The following is a 17,311-nucleotide window of genomic DNA, read 5'->3' on the forward strand; positions in this document are numbered from 1 at the left end:
TCCATCTCCCTGTGTCCATCCATCCATCTCCCTGTGTCCACCCATCCATCCATCTCCCTGTGTCAATCCATCCATCTCCCTGTGTCCACCCATCCAGCCATCTCCCTGTGTCAATCCATCCATCTCCCTGTGTCCACCCATCCATCCATCTTCCTGTGTCCATTCATCCATCCATCAATCCATCTGTGTCCATTCATCCATCCATCAATCCATCTGTGTCCATCTATCCATCCATCTCCCTGTGTCCACCCATCCATCCATCTCCCTGTGTCCACCCATCCATCCATCTCCCTGTGTCCATCCATCCATCCATCTCCCTGTGTCCATCCATCCATCCATCTCCCTGTGTCCATCCATCCATCCATCTCCCTGTGTCCATCCATCCATCCATCTCCCTGTGTCCATCCATCCATCCATCCCCCTGTGTCCATCCATCCATCCTTCTCCGTGTCCATCCATCCATCCATCCCCGTGTCCATCCATCCATCCATCTCCGTGTCCATCCATCTATCCATCAATCCATCCGTGTCCGTCCATCCATCCATAAGAGCCTTTATATTTATTTGCTGCACATTTATTCACTTATATATTAGATGCTGTACATATAAGTGCATATTTATCTGCACACTTGCTATTATTACCAATCTAGATATCTGGTAGATACCCATCTTTCCATCCATCCATCCCTATACCCATACATTAATCCATTCATCTCCCTGCCTGCCTTTCTTTTCCTTCCTTCCTGTATCCATTAATTCATCAATCTCCCGGTGCACGCCCGCCCATCCATCTCCCTGTGTCCATCCATCTCCCTGTGTCCATCCATCCCCCTGTGTCCATCCATCCATCTCCCTGTGTCCATCCATCCATCTCCCTGTGTCCATCCATCCATCCATCTCCCTGTGTCCATCCATCCATCCATCCATCCATCCCCTTGTGTCCATCCATCCATCCATCCGTGTCCATGCATCCATCCCCCTGTGTTCGTCCATCTATCTCCCTTTGTCCATCCATCCATCTCAGTGTCAATCCATCCATCCATCCATCTCCGTGTCCATTCATCCATCTATCCACCTCCTTGTGTCTAGTAAAAATTTTGCAATATTCTCATCCATTGTAAATGATTCAGGAAACCTTCAGACCCTCATCCAGGAGAGAAATGTCCCAGAGGTTCTGAGGATAAAGCTGATCATTCAGAACTTTATACTTTTCAAGCAGATGAAGAGTGTAAAATTCAATTTCAATCAGTTGCCACAAAGTGGATTATTCAGTGAAACTCAGGAGAGCCTAACCTGCTCCCTGTACACCCAGAGCCCTGATCTCACTAGAACACTGACTGAACCCAAGCCCTGCTCACCTACCACCAGCTGCTGATCTCACTAATCTGCACAGCCACTCAAAACACGGTGTAGCCTTCCCGGAAGAATGGCACTTCTTATTGTTACAAAGGCCGAATATGCAGAATGAGTATTACTCTCAGGTGCCTCATGCGAGGAAATGATCCGTTTTATTACTCGATCTACGGTTACAAAATACCAAGGAAGACGTTTGGAAAAAGCTTGTGAACCTTTGAGAAAAATTTCAAAGTCTTTGCACAAAAGTTACCTGCAATCGGAATCGGATGCTTCTCGGGGTTTGTTCAGCAGGAATGAAGTGTTCATTAGTGAGCCACAGATGTGAGGTCTGCTGGCGAGGCTGTGCACAACCGCACAGACGTGTTAAGTACACGATGTTCTTTCGTTCTAGCTCTCATGAACTCGTTTAAAAACCACCATGAAATGACTGGAGAGTTTCATCTTCTCGTTCAGCAGGGTTGAGATCAAAGCTTCCGCCTGGAGGTTCCTGATCCTCGTGCGATATTATGTAAGAAAAGCTGTATGGGTGTGTTGCCGTGTCGCACGAATACCTGCTAGTCAGTGATTCAGTGCCTTTCTATTTTTTACCAATTACCAATTTCTAATTATTTCTTATAGAGCAATTACATGTAGGCAACAACATCATGAAGACTAAAACAAAAACACTATTTTCCCTACAAGAGTTTCCTTCAAGTGTCTAATACGTCGCTCTGAACTGTGCAATTGGATTACAAGCTAACGATTAAAATCTGCTTGATGTGGGCGGAGTCAGATGAAGATAAGACCACACCCCTTGAGGTTATTGATCATAGCTGATTAGGAGCGCACTGAGCAATATAATCCGCTCCACCCTTCCCACTCCACCGCGTAAAGCATAATCAAGCAACCAGTTATTCCCTTTTACATTTGTCACCTGACCTTTTTGTGAAATTTTCATTTATAAGGGAATCCAGTTGTACGACTATAATTACAGTTTTGTCAGTGTCGTTGTCCAGGAGTGTTCTTTTTCCCTGTAAGTGCTTCCTCATACTTCTCTTTCCAGGCGAGCGTGAAATGCATATCATCATAAAAGATATTTTAATTTGTTGTTTCTGTGACCAAAAAGGAAGAGAACCATGAATATAGGCAGAGATTACAGAGCATTACAGAGATTTGATCAAATGTCTTAAATAAACTTGTTTGTTACTAATCTGTTTCGGTGGGTCATGTTACAGTTCTGCCATCTCGCTCGTCTGCAACACACTCGATCATTTCTTTTTGTCTAATCTATAATCTCTGAAGTGTCGAGTTCGTGTTTGCGGGTTACAAAACCAGAACGGCAAAAGCACTCGCACCTTTGAAGTCCACTTCCCATTTGTGAGAAAACTGCTTTGGTTTCTTGAATAAAAACACTTTCTAATTTGAGACATCCTCATTGTTACAAGAGGCAGCTTCAAAAACTATTGTGAGTGGAGAATGATCATGAATCAAGCCTGGTCATTTGCCTCTTCCTCTTATCCATCCATCCATCCATCCATCCATCCCACTTTTAGATCTCCACAAAAAGTCAGCAAGTCGCTGTCCAATGTTACAGGACTTTACTGGGATGCAGCGTCCTGTTCTCAGTGCAATAATAATAAATCAGTTACATGTGCAATATCTTTTATAACTATTAATTGTAGTGTGACTTTTCCACAATCTGTTTTTCACTGCTGCTACAACGTCCATTTCATGCTGCGACACGTTTCGTTTCACTTCATATATACCACCTTAATATGTACATTTATTTCTATTTTCTCATTTTTATTGTAATCTTTTGAACTTGCAATCAGACAATTTGCCTACGGGGATCAATTCTCACATCGCCTTTAAAAGCTGTCCTGTAAGATGCACGTGCCGCATTTCCTGCACCAAGTAAGCGTGTTATGCCTCGCCGTTTTCCTAAAGATCTGCATGCGATTGGAGTGAAAACGCTGTACAGGGAAGACAGGCAAGACTTCGAGGTGATTTGTGTAGTGCGACAGGCTTTGGGATTCTCACTGTAACCTACACATGTAGGCTTCAAATAAATGTCAGGTACAACTTAAAAAAGTCTGAATTACGAATTATAAATACCATACAACACATAAAGCACAAGCCTAGGCGCTATGATCAGTGCTGCTATGATAAGCCCTGGGGGTTACGTCACTCACACATGTCTATTTTAACATAAGCTGGAACTCTTTAGATCAAAAACGATGACTGGATATGGCAAAACACTACTGATGAACACAACACACACCCCCACCAACTTTGTAGCACGTGAGAGCATCATGATGACAAACTTAAAAAATCCCCCTCTCTCACTCTACTCTACCAGGTTACGCTACTGTACTGCATGACTGTAAATCAGTCAATCAACCAATCAACTCATCCCTAAAGCGACCAAAACCGGAAACCGAACACGTGAACGCGATAAGACCTGGTGCCATGAAGACAAGAGCGCGTGCGCGCGCGTAACATACAGAGGATTCCCTCGGTCCGAATCCTGGAAGGATGACGTAATGTAGGGGTGTACATGTGTGTGTGTGTGTGTGTGTGTGTGTGTGTGTAACGAGGGACTACCCCCCCTGGTGAACGCAGACGAAAAAGCACGCGCTTCTGCTGTCCTTCCAGCACATGTCAGGAAATATTTATAAAGATGTGCATTATTGATGAAGCAATTAAGACATGTGCTATTGGGGTTCTTTTTTTTTTGGTACAAAGAAATGCGTGATTAAGTTGTTGTTGTTTTTTATCAGAAAAACAACAACAACAACAAAAAACTATAAATAGAACATTGGGATTTTGGTATGATGTCAATATAAAAGTGTAAAAAAAAAATATTCTATTCTCTCCCTCTCATTTTATACACACACACACACACACACACACACACACACTCACCTACTGTATAGATATGTACATCTAAAATGTACTGCATGATACTGGAGCCATAATACAAAACGACAAACATAATAGTAAATAAACATGCCTGGGTGTTTACAAAGCGTTTCAGATCGCAAACCATTTGATAAATGTTATATTTAGATATAAAACAAATACTATATTTAATCACTGTTACACTGCCATCAGTCCAACTTTACCCTGTAAATACACACGACTTGAATTCAATTCAACGTAGCTCGATTTTAAAGACACTTTATAAGGTGTAAACACGCCAATTATTCTGTGTATGTGTACATTTTATAGATAATAAAAGTGATAAGTGTGAGAAGAAGGCTGAGTGAACAGAGGTGGTTTCTCGGGTGTCGCTACTTACCCTCTATGGATGTGGCGTGAAGGGGAAACAAATGTGAAAGGGGGCGAAAAAAAAAACCGGTTAAAGTACGGCGACTCCTCCGCGGACTCCTTCGGTTCGAAAAATCTCGTGTAAACTTGCTCTTTTGTATATTGTAAGTGTGTAAATTAAAGACGGACGGACGGACAGAGCGAACTAAACGACACCAGACTTCTCCTAACTTTACAGCAGCAGCACCAGCAGTAGCACTGTAGTCTGCAGCGTGCTGTCTGTAAGGGGCTGGGCCGTCCGAACTCCGTCGATGATTGACAGGTCTTTGAGCAATCACCGTGCGAGAGCTGAAATCTGTCCAATCAAAATCGCTGAAATGTTTCAAGAGGCAGGATTTCAAACCAGCACGGTTGTAAGCGCCTGTGTTTATGGCCCTGAGTCGCATGGCTGTTCCAAACGTATCTCCTCCCGCCTCAGGGTTGTGCAATTGAATAGGTTGAGCGGAGGGTGCGCGGGGAAGTTCCCGGAACAGCCCAGCTGGAAGTCATCTGAATTACTGGCAGTGTTTGCGTCATCACAGGTTCAGCTCAGTGAATGTAAAAGATTTGGGCAGGTTAGCGTTAGGATGCAGTTTATTCTTTATTGAGAGACGTTTTAATGGCGCAAGGACACTGTGTAGATAGTTACGTAATAAAATAAAATAAAGTTGAATGTCTTGTTGCTGTCGTGTGCAGTGTGAGTGCATGGAGAACATCCTCTTTTTGACTAAACGCCTACACAATGAACACGTTCTCATGAGGACCTAATTATTGACATACTTATTGTTTATATATATATATATATATATATATATATATATATATATATATATATATATATACATACATACATACATACATACATACATACATACATACATACACACACACACACACACACACACACACACACACACACACACACACACAATATTGCCAAAAGTATTGGGTCACCTGGTCATAAGTATGTGATTTTTGAGCATTGCATTCCACATTTAGTCTCAATTTGCTCTTATATTTTCCTCCACTCTTCTGGGAAGATGTTTTACTAGATTTTAGAGTGCGCTTATGGATTTTTGTGTTCATCAGTCACAAGGCAGGTGCTGATGTTCTTAAGGTGAGGAGACCTGGGGTGCGTTCCAGTGTTCAGTAGGGATGAGATCAAAGCTCTATAGCAGGACACTCAAGATCTTTCTCTTCAAAGCATGTAAACCATATCTTCAAGGAGCTCACTTTGTGTACAGGGGCATTGCGATGCTGGAACAGGTTTGGGTTTCCAAGTTCAAGTGAATGCAAACTTTTATTATAGCGCATCTAAAGACGTCCTGTACAAGTTAGTGCCTTCAGCTTTGTGGTAACAGTTTGGAAAAGGACCACATATAGCAGAAAACGTCAGGTGACCCGATACTTTTGGCAATATAGTGTGCGTATACCTTCTCTTTGAGTAGTTTATCTTTATTTTTTTATAATTTTCAACATAGTACATTGTTAATGAAGCAAATTGAAAAAACATGTATGGATTTATGTAGTAAATAAAAACGTGTTAAACAACCCATAATGTTTTATATTTCTAATTAAAAGTTGACAACATATGATTTGATGACAACTTAGCACACTCTTGGCATTCTCTCAGTCAGCTTCATGAGGTAGTCAGCTCGAAAGGTTTGGAGTTCCTTCAGGGGTTCGCAGGGATGTTGAGTGCTTGTGGGCTGCTTTTCCTTCACTCTCCAGTCTTAGTCATCTCAAACCACCCCAACTGGATTTAAATATGGGCATTGAGAAGGCCAGGCCATCTGATGCAGACTCCATCACTCTCCTTCTTAAACCAAAAACTCTTATTTAACCTAGTGATGTGTTTGGAGTCACTGTCCTATTTGACAACAAATGATGATCCCATTTGGTCTTGATGGTATTGGAGACTGCACTTGGGGATACATTTAAAGTTCTTGAGATTTTTCAGATTGACTGACCTTCATTTCTTAAAGTAATGATGGACTGTCGCTTTTCTTTACTTAACTGATTTTTTCTTGCCATAAAAAGAATTTGTACAGTAGTTGTACAATATAGATTTGTAGAAGCACTAATAGGGCTATTGACTGTACACACCCTTTCCTCTGCACGAAACTGGTGAACTGAAAACCATTCCAGGTAACTACCTCAAAAATCTGAAGAAAGAATTCCATTAGTTTAACATTTTGTCATCAAAGCTAAATGTATCTAATTTGGACATACTAAAATATAAAACATTCTGCATTGTTAAACAAATTTCTGTTTGCTACATACTTTCCAGACAAAATCTTTCATAACTTGGATTTCTTCATTATTAATGTACAATGGACGTTGAAGGTACTGGAGACGATAACAGACTAAATAAACAGACAGATCCTTCCTAGTTTCCCTGAATTGAAGAAACAGGATGTGACAGGACCATTACTTGTGTAACCATGGATTTTAATGAGTTCATAAAATATCCTCTGTGACTTCTTTGTGGCTGGGATTTTACCATTGAGGGTATGTCTTTAATATGTGTCTTCACCTTTGAGACACATAAATGGATCTTCAAGACCATTTATGGATGTTTAAAGCTTTATTCCAACAGCTAATAAAAGGTACAGTGCTTGCTATATCAAAGTTAAAAGATATTAATGGTAAAATTTATGCAACCTTGATGGTACCACTTAAGCTGTCTTTATTTCTGAATTGAAGGTATAAGCGTTTGGCCCTATTTTATGAGCTGATTGAACCTGAAATGGGAATTGGCCATATGGTTTCTTATGAACATATTTCTGTTAGTATGTGATTGTTTTTACACTACACTATGTTTACACTACACTATGTTTTAATAAACACAGTTGTGTATATTATTAAGGAAAATTCATTTAAAAGCTAAACTATGAAATCCATATTTTACTGTAATATGTAAAAATGTAAATATCACATGGTCTTTGTATAATGCAAAAACTACAGCAGTACAACGCAAAGGTGTCTGATAGCACTGTCTTTCATACTTAGTGTTCAAACATGAATTGAATCAAAGTAGAATCTAAAAACTGAATAGAAAAGATAAAATGCCGTATGAAGCTTTTATATACTGTATAATCGTGTTGTACTGATGCCTGGCATTTGTTAAGTGTTAATGAATTTTCAACAACAGCACCTCAGAGGAAAGATTGCAAAAAAATTCACCATTTTATATTAATGTGCTTTAGTTAAGTCACAGGGACTTCTGATGGCAGATGTTTCACATACAAATTGTAATTGGTGATATGGGGGATGTTTCTGTGAGGAGTTTCTGTTGAGAAGTTTCTAGTTTCAGTACTTTGCACCAGCCGGTGGCAAAAGTGAAAAAAAAAAAATAGAGAAATAAAAATGTGTTTGACTGTTATTTTACATTTACATTTGCGGCATTTAGCAGACGCCCTTATCCAGAGCGGTGTACAAAAGTGCTTTCAGTCTCTAGCAATGAATAAATCTACACTGGTACGCAGTACCATTTGAGAACCATTAATAACTCAAATGGGGGCTCACACATATTAAATCATACAGACAAGAGCAGGCAATTCCTACTGTGGAAGTCATTGCTATTTAATGCCTCCAGTGAAGTGCACAGTATTTTAATGTGTGTTAACAGTGCATTTAATCTGTAATTAAAAAAATATATATTAAAAAAAATTGGGCAGGCTACGATGATGTCTGGGTGCTAGTGTATGATTGTTATTAAACTTGCAGTACAAAAGTGTGAAATCTGCCAATTAGGTGGACAAAAGCCACATGTCTCAAAACAGCTTCCCAGAAAGTAAGAATTATAGAATAAATTCACTTATATTTAAAACTTACATATGTATTTATCCCCTATGAGCAAGCCTGAGGTGACTGTGGCAAGGATATACATTATATGGACAAATGTATTGGAAAACCTGACTTTCCCAGACATCTGGTTCTTCCTCAAACTATCGTGAAGCTGAAGGCACACAATTATATATGATGTCTTTGGATGCAGTAGAATGAAATTTCCCTTGAACCAGGAGATCGAAACCTGTTCCAGAATAACAATACCCCCCTGTGCACAAAGCAAACTTCATGAAGATATACTTCGCATGAGTTAGAGTGAAAGATCTCCTGCTATAGAGCTCTGACCTCAAAGTTCTTGAACCCCTTTGGGATTAATTGGAACGCTCACTGCACTCCAGGACTCCTCACCTCACCTACATTAGTACCAGACTTTACAAACACCCTTGTGTTTGAATAATCACAAATCTCTACAAACTCACTCCAAAATCTAGTGGAACATCTTCAGAAAAGATGTTCCACTAGATACATAACTAGAAAGAATACATAACTTACATTATTTCCGTTTTATTTATTATCTGATTCTGAACAATGTTTTATTTTGGAAAATTACCGGATTCTCTTCACCACATCTGTCTATGACTCACTCTTGATGCATTTTAAGATGCCTCAGTCACATGTCTTACCAACATCCGCTACCTTCTTAAAGGGGCTGCTCCGGCCGCTAACACATAATACATTACCTCTAAATGTAAACCCCCAAGAACAAAAAACAACACAGTGGATTCACGTTTATGTATAAAATACCAGTTTTTAATGGCGGTCATATCATTTTATTTTGTTGTATTTATCCGCCACACCTTAAAGACCGGTCCGTTAAAATATTGTCTGACCGTGGCGCAAAAAAGGTTGGGGACGGCTCATGTGGGATACAACCAGTATTAGATATTAATATATAATTCAACTCTCAGGTCTTTCATCTTATCAGCAGAAACATTTGATCCCTTCAGAATAAATTTGAACCATGTTCTATATTTCCAATCCTCAACTATATTTAATGCCATAAACGTGTTGGTTGACTCCATATACTCATTAACATAATAAGTAGGCAAGTTTGGGCAGAACAGTCACTTGAATACTGTAGGGATGTCAGGTGCAGGTAAGAAATTAGCCTCAGGTGACAGCAGATACAGTATAGTGGTGATAGAAAAAATGAATTCTAATGAATGTTAGTTGCAAAGAAACCAGTCACGTTTCTGACAACAAGTTGAATTTATAGCAATAAGTAACATAAGTCAGATCTATTAGTACTGAGATGGAATAGAGTATGTACACATCTCACAAACATAAGTACACACCTCACAATTCCAGCAAAGGTGGGAATTAATTAAGTACAAATACTTCGTTACTGTACTTAAGTAGATTTTTCTGGTATCAGTACTTTACATCACTATTTACAACTTTTTACTTTCACTCATTATATTTTTTACACAAATATCTGTACTTTCTACTTCTTACATTTTTAAACCAGGCTCAATACTTTAGTTTTAATCTATTTGGTTACAATGTTTTATTCCCTTCAGATTTTCAGCCGATCAAACTATTTCTTGTCATTGCACGGCTTTTTCAACCTACCACTGGTGTAAACAACACAGACATAGGCCCGCCTGAGAATGCTAACAATGAGCAAGGCAGAAGGCAACATTAACCATAACTAACAGAGGGAGTCAGAGATGTAAACATGACTGAGAACAGAGACATTCCTGATTACCTGTTCATCATCATTTTTGTGTTCTAGATGGTGGTTGTTCAGCCTGGATACATTCATTAGATAGCAAAATGTGAAATTCTTTTGTATTAATATATTAATATGATGTGAGGTCCAGTCACCAGCATGACACTAAAACAGGTAGTAGTAATGGCTACTTTTGAATTAAGTACATGTCAAAGTCCAAACTTTTTTACTTTAACTTGAGTGAAAAAATTTAATCGGTAGTTAGTCTGCTTTCCTGTGTAGCTTCCTTCTCGGACAACGGCCATGCAAACCGACTTGTTGCCTTCAACACAAACACAAACACACACACACACACACACACACACACACACACACACACACACACACACACACACACTACACACAAAGTAGTTTCAGCATCAAAACTAAACTCTGATGTTCGATGATGCAAATGTGTGTGGGAGTGGTTGCTGTTTGTGGTTAATGGACATTGATGTGCAGCTAGATATAAGGAGTAAAAACAAATGAACTTCTGTTGTGTTAAAATGTTAAATAGAAAACAACATTGGGTCTATGTCTTTTAAAATAGACAAAAAAAGAACGAACAATCTAATCACCAATTCACTTCAACTGCTAAACATGTTTACCTCATCACTGATCAGTATTTGGGCTTTTACAAAAGTCGTGTCTTGCAGAGTTCTGGGAGAAAAATAAACTATCAGGACATTATCATTTTATTGTTGGAAGTCATGTTTATGCAAAGCAAAAACCAAAAAACAAGCCATTGCATTTCCAGTTGCTCAATTTTGGTGCCTGCTTTATTTATATAGTATATAATATAATAAAGTACATTCTTGATAATATCCTGAAAACGTAATATACAGTAAATAGTGGGAGTGTACAAGTGTTTGCGCTTTGTTTCACACTCAGGTTAGTACACGAGAGAAATTCAAAAGATGTTTTGATCTATGTGTGTTTTCCTTCCTCCTTCTGTGTATGTGTTGTGCAAAGTTTCTGATAGTGCCTGATAGAAAGAGCAGATGTGTTTGTGTGTGTGTGTGTGTGTGTGTGTGTGTGTGTGTGTGTGTGTGTGTGTGTGTGTGTGTGTGTGTGTGTGTGTGTGTGTGTGTGATAAGTATGTATGTTAGCATGAACAATTGATTCCTGTTTTAAGTGCCTAACCTATTAAACTTAATGCCAACACAGTGTGTGTGTGTGTGTGTGTGTGTGTGTGTGTGTGTGTGTGTGTGTGTGTGTGTAAAACAATGTGTTGCTCCAAATATTTGTATACTGTATGTGGGTGGCTTTGGTCTAAACTGTAAAGTTTTTTGCGAGGAAAGTGGTTAAAAATCTAAACCTGACCAGGTTCATAACCCTGACCCGGCAGTTACTAAGGATAAAATGTACTATGAAATGTAATTTTAGTCCTGATGGACACCCTGTCTTAACCTTTCTAAAATATAGTTCCTCATATTCATGTCAAGTTTTCTTTTTCATTTCAAATAATATATTTTCATTCCTCATTGTGTATAAAATACAGTAATCACCCGCTTTACCGCGGTTCGAATCTCGCACCCCTGGTTTATCACGGAAGTGCATTTGCCACATAACTAATTTGTTTGGCTGATTTTCCCGGTCTCTCGCAGATAGCACGATAGACCAAAAAACGTATAGGGAATTGTTTTTTTATGGAGTTTTAGGTTGAAATAATGACATTTCTTAATAAAAATATAATTATTAATTATAAAATGTAGTATCATGTTAATACAGTAAAGTACAGAAAGTAAAGAATCCAGTGACGTATATCTTTTACTCAGCCCCTTTTTTGAGGTCATAGGACACTTTAACCAATAAACAAGAAGAGAAACAATGCATAGACTATTGCAGAACTGTATACTATACAGTACATGTACTCACTATAAATGTGATACAGTGTACTGTATTTTTTACGAATGTACTCAAAATTCATCTTGCTATATTCTTGCAATTGCTTTCTGTGTGTATTTAAAGTGTGTGGGACGATGATTTACGGCTTAAAAAATAAAAAATAAGCATTTTCAGGGTGGCGTCCGTTTATCGCGGTTTTTCGTTTATCGTGGGCAGTTTTGGAAAGTAACCACAGAGATAAACGGAAGATTACTGTATAGCAATATTCAGAGCATTATTTTTTGTTTTCTGCCTGTTACCACATACTGTACCTAAGCTTATGGAAGCTCAGGATTGGCTAGTAGCTCAGTACAGAGGAGACAGTAATGATAATAGTAGTAATCACTCACACCATATTTACTGTTCTTGGCTCCCGGCCTAGAATAGGTAGAGCGATAACCCAGTAGTAGTAACCCATTTCAAAGTCAAATATCTTTCTCTTGTTCCTTTTTATTTATGAATGGATAAAAACTTAACTGGTCAAGCACCCAGCAAGACACCAATCAGTGAAGTCTCTGTTTTAAACTTGTTTTGATTGGCGCTTGATGGTATCTACTCATCACCAACATACAGATCAGCATCAGTTTACATTTTTAGAGAAATAAATGGTGAAAGAAACTCCACAACACCTGTGGCCTTATTTGAAGGATTTTTTGAGTTTTTTTTTTACATAAACCGAATTGATTAAGCAGGAGTTTTGTGAATTCCTAAATAGTGGGTAAACACATTTCTTTTTTTTTTTCTGTTTTTCAATTAAACAGCCAGTAAATCGATAAATAAAAAGAGCTTGCCCCTTTGGGAAGCTTAAACGGTTCCAACTGTGCAACAAAGTTTTCCCTTTCAGTAGATGATATGATATGTGATGTATTTTTGATGCACTTTAAATATTTGAAGGTGTACAGGATGTAATAGTGTGCATGGAAAAGCTTTAGTTTATTTAGATTTAATGCAGCTGAATATCCCTAAAATCTGTTCACATTTAATAATATCTGGACTGATACTTGGTCACGTTAATTGTTTTCAATGTTACATAAAATGGTGTGAGGGATCACACAATTTATTATCCTGTTTACTTTAGTTTGTTCACAGTATACAAGCAGATGTATGGCACTTCCTGAAAGGGATCTCTTTATATCTGATGCACTTAAAATCGTAATCTATCTATCTATCTATCTATCTATCTATCTATCTATCTATCTATCTATCTATCTATCTATCTATCTATCTATCTATCTATCTATCTATCTATCTAATCATTGATGGATCACTGAGATTATGATTAAAGCACCACAGTAGCTTTTACAGTGTAAGTAAATATTTGATTTCAGTGAGACCACAGCAAGCGTTTATTATACAGTATTGGAAATTATGTTGAAAATACTGTACTGCTATATTTTACCTAAAGCATTGCTGTACAAAGACCACAAAAATAAAAATAATGGCACGAGCGAGCATCACATTGAATTTCTTTCTCTCTCTCTCTCTCTCTCTCTCTCTCTCTCTCTCTCTCTCTCTCTCTCTCTCTCTTTCTCTCTCTCTCTGTGTCTCTCAATTAATCCTAACCATAGAATGCTTTTGTAAAACTTGGCTCTAAAAAGCTTTAGTGTTGCACTGACTATCAGCCACATTCTGAGTTGTCTAACATCTTATGATTCCTTTACATGTGCATGCACACACACACACACACACACACGACCGCACGCACACACACACACACACACACACACACACACACACACACACACACACACACAAACACACACACACACACACACACACACACACACAGGCAAAATGTGCAGCAACCTCTCCTTTTCCATCTTTGGAAAAAGCACTTTCCTTAATTAGATTCCTGCTGCATTGATTACACTAATGGAAGTCTGCTGAGACATCAAGGACAAAGAGACAAAAAGTAAGAGTGAGGAATATATTCACAAAAATACAATACTATAACATATGTACATATATATATATCACAAAAGTGAGTACACATTTCAGCAAACATTTCATATATCTTTTTAAGGGACAATAATTAAATGAATCTTGGATATATTTTAGAGTAGTAAATGTGCAGCTTGTACAGCAGTACAGATTTACTGTCCTCTGAAAATAACTAAATATACAGCCATTACTCTCTAAATAACTGGCAAACAAAAATAAGTGTGTCCAAAGTGTCAATATTTTGTGTCAGAATCATTGTTAACCTGCACTCCCTTAATACCCCTGTGCATGGAATTCACCAGAGCTGCACATGTTGTTGGTGGGATCCTCTTCCTCTCCTCCATAATGACATCACTGAGCTGCTGGATGCTTTTCCACCTTCCACTTGAAGATCCCCAAATGGTGCTCAATAGGGTTCAGGTCTGGAGACATACTTAGCCAATCCATCACCTTCACCTGCAGCTTCCTCAGCAAGGCAAAAAACTGTCGTTCGGGCCAGTTTCTGAAGAGAGGACAACATGTTGAGATCCGTGTTTCCCTCAATGAACCGCAGATCCCCAGATCCCCAGTACCAGCAGCACTCGTGCAGCCCCAGACCGTGACGCTACCACCACAAATTTGGTTCTCCTCACCAGGGCATCACCTAACATGCTGGACACCATCAACAGGTTTATCTTAGTCTCATCAGACCACAGGACATGCTTTCAATTCTTGGAAAAGTCTTCAGTAAACTGTTTGTGGGCTTTCTTGTGAGCCAGCTTTAATAGAGACTTCCTTCTGGGATGACAGCCATGCAAACCGACTTGTGGCATTGCGGCATTTGGTCTGAGCACTGACAAGCGGACCTTCTGCTTCTGCAACCTCTAAAGCAACGCTGCAGCACTCATATGTCTGTTTTTTTAAGCGGTTTCTGCACCTGACGCACAGCACAAGGACTTCTTTAATTGACCCTTGCGAGGCCTGTTATTTTTTAATTACACTTTTATTATTATTATACTTATTACTTTTTTATTATTGTTTTCAACATTGTATATTAATACTGAAGACTTTCAAATTATGACAGAACAAACATGGATTTATGTAATAAACAAAAACATGCTCAATAACCCAAAATATATGTTTAATATATTCGTACTTAATTCCAGGTTATTACCTCGTATATATGATGAGAGAATGCTAAGAGTTTGTCAAAGCTAAATGAAATAACTTTGGATTTTGGATGAAATTTCTTTTGGAATTACTTTTAATTATAAAATCTAGAACACATTCTGATTTGTTAAACACTTTTTTGTTTACTACGAGGGGTGTTAAAGTCAAACCGGGATTTTTGATTTTATACAATAAAACATTTTCATGGAGTGGAAACTATATTTATTTTACAACATACTTCTCTGCTGCATGTATACACTTATCCCAGCGTGTAACTAATACCTAGAGAGATTTGGCATAGAAAGGTTTGTCAGTACGCCTGAACTATCCTAGGACATCCTCATCTACTTCATCTACAGGAAACCTCCACGACCAGAATTGTCACTGACAGACGTACAGACATCTTTGAAATGGTTACACCATTCAAATGTCTAACTGCGGAGTGTCTTATCACCATCCTGTGCTTGAAATCGTCTGTAGATGTGCGCAGGTTTTACACTTTTGTTTATACAATTGCCATCTTGATGGCCCATGACGTGCAACACTTAGCAGTAATAGAACAGATTAGCAACAGTTGACTTGAACACCTCTTTTACATAATAATACGTGCTCCTCCATAGTTTGAATGTCTTCAGTATTAATGCACTATGTAGGAAATAATTAAAATAAAACACAGTGTGTCCAAAGTTTTGACGTTTATTGGTAAGTGTGTGTGGGTGTATGTGGGTGTGTAATGTGTGCCTCTAACTTTGGAAATTTACATCTAAATTAGGCTGGAAATGGTTTACTTTAAATATGAGATTTTTATAATGTGATGTTTTCCAAAACCGTGTTTTCTCCCTTTTTTTTCTCTCTCTTTCTCCTCAACTCTTTCTTAACTGAAGTGCCTGTGTTTATGTTTTAGCACGAATAAGTTCCTTAAAAGGGAAAAGGAACCGGAAAATGAAGAATGTTCCATGTGAAAAAAAAGTGTTATGAGTGCACAAACATAAAGATCGAAACAGAAAGTAAACGCAGCAGAGATTTTTTTCTGGTGTTCATTTCTTTATTTTCATTCCCACAAAAAATTGACCTCAGCAAAAAAAAAAGAAAAAAGGAAAAAACTATGATCATTTACTTATGCAAAGCGTGTTACACATCTTTCAGCCAAAAGAAAAAAAAAAAATCCAAACATCTAGATGCCATGGATAAAAATAGAGCGACTTTCGGATTAGATTACAGCCGTAACACTCCAGACAATACAGGAAATAAACGAAAACCTGACTAATAGCTCAAGGCCAAAGTTTAATCCGTTGTGTCCCGGTTTCTCCCTGGTGCTCCTCTAAATGCAAAAAAACAAGACCTGGAAAAGATATCACACGGTGCCATCGATCTAGTTAATAGAAATCTACGAGGATATATTTGCTGTCATGCATATAAAAATGATTCGTACTGTATATACGAGCTTGCGTATTAACAATTTGTCCAAAATACGCATTTGTTTCATTTCAGAGCTGAAGCTTTCGATCAGAGTCAATCTTGAAAAGTAAGAAAAGTTCTTCGATTAATAGTGAATCTGTGCTAATGTATCATATGTACAGGACAAGTGAAAACAGGGTTAGCTTGATTATATTATGTACAGGAGGAACACTGCAGAGTTAGGCATGATGGGTTTTTTTCAGTGGCTATGGGATTAAAGCAGCTCTCTAATGATTGAAAAACAAGCGAAATGTACATCGACGCTGTAAAACTCCCACCATCATCATCATCTTCATCATCATCTGTTCAAGAACTGAAGGTTTCAGTCAGGTCAATGGGCCTCATTTATTAACCATGCACTCGGATTTGATCTGAAATGGGTAACGCTTAACACAAACATATCATGAGTTGCACTGTGAATACACAGTGAGCAGGGCTGGCAGCATTACTAGCAAGAAAAAATAAATTCTCAAAAATTTCTCATGAAACTCCCCCCCCCCAAAAAAGGTTAGTGGTTCAATGAGTAAACCGATTGTTTTCACTAAACTTATTATTATTATTATTATTTTTGCAAATTTTATAGTTTAAAGTCACAAAATACATAACTTTACTCCTTTCTGTCCTTTCCCTTTCAGTGGGGGGAATTTATTGACATTTGATCTGATCTGAC

General features: G+C 38.3%; 1 protein-coding gene across 3 annotated transcripts in view; it reads right to left on the bottom strand.

The window, feature by feature from the left end:
* stat3 (signal transducer and activator of transcription 3 (acute-phase response factor)) overlaps positions 1-4,899 on the bottom strand; it is a 34,173-nt gene extending 29,274 nt beyond the window's left edge. For all 3 annotated transcript variants that reach the window (XR_014537672.1, XM_083567341.1, XM_083567340.1), the window contains exon 1: positions 4,636-4,899. The gene's annotated coding sequence lies outside the window, so the exon portion shown is untranslated. The remainder of the gene's footprint in view (positions 1-4,635) is intronic.
* Between the last annotated feature and the right edge of the window lie 12,412 nt (positions 4,900-17,311).

The sequence above is a fragment of the Silurus aristotelis genome (assembly GCF_946808225.1).
Source record: "Silurus aristotelis genome assembly, chromosome: 17".
Classification (NCBI taxonomy): Eukaryota; Metazoa; Chordata; class Actinopteri; order Siluriformes; family Siluridae; genus Silurus; species Silurus aristotelis.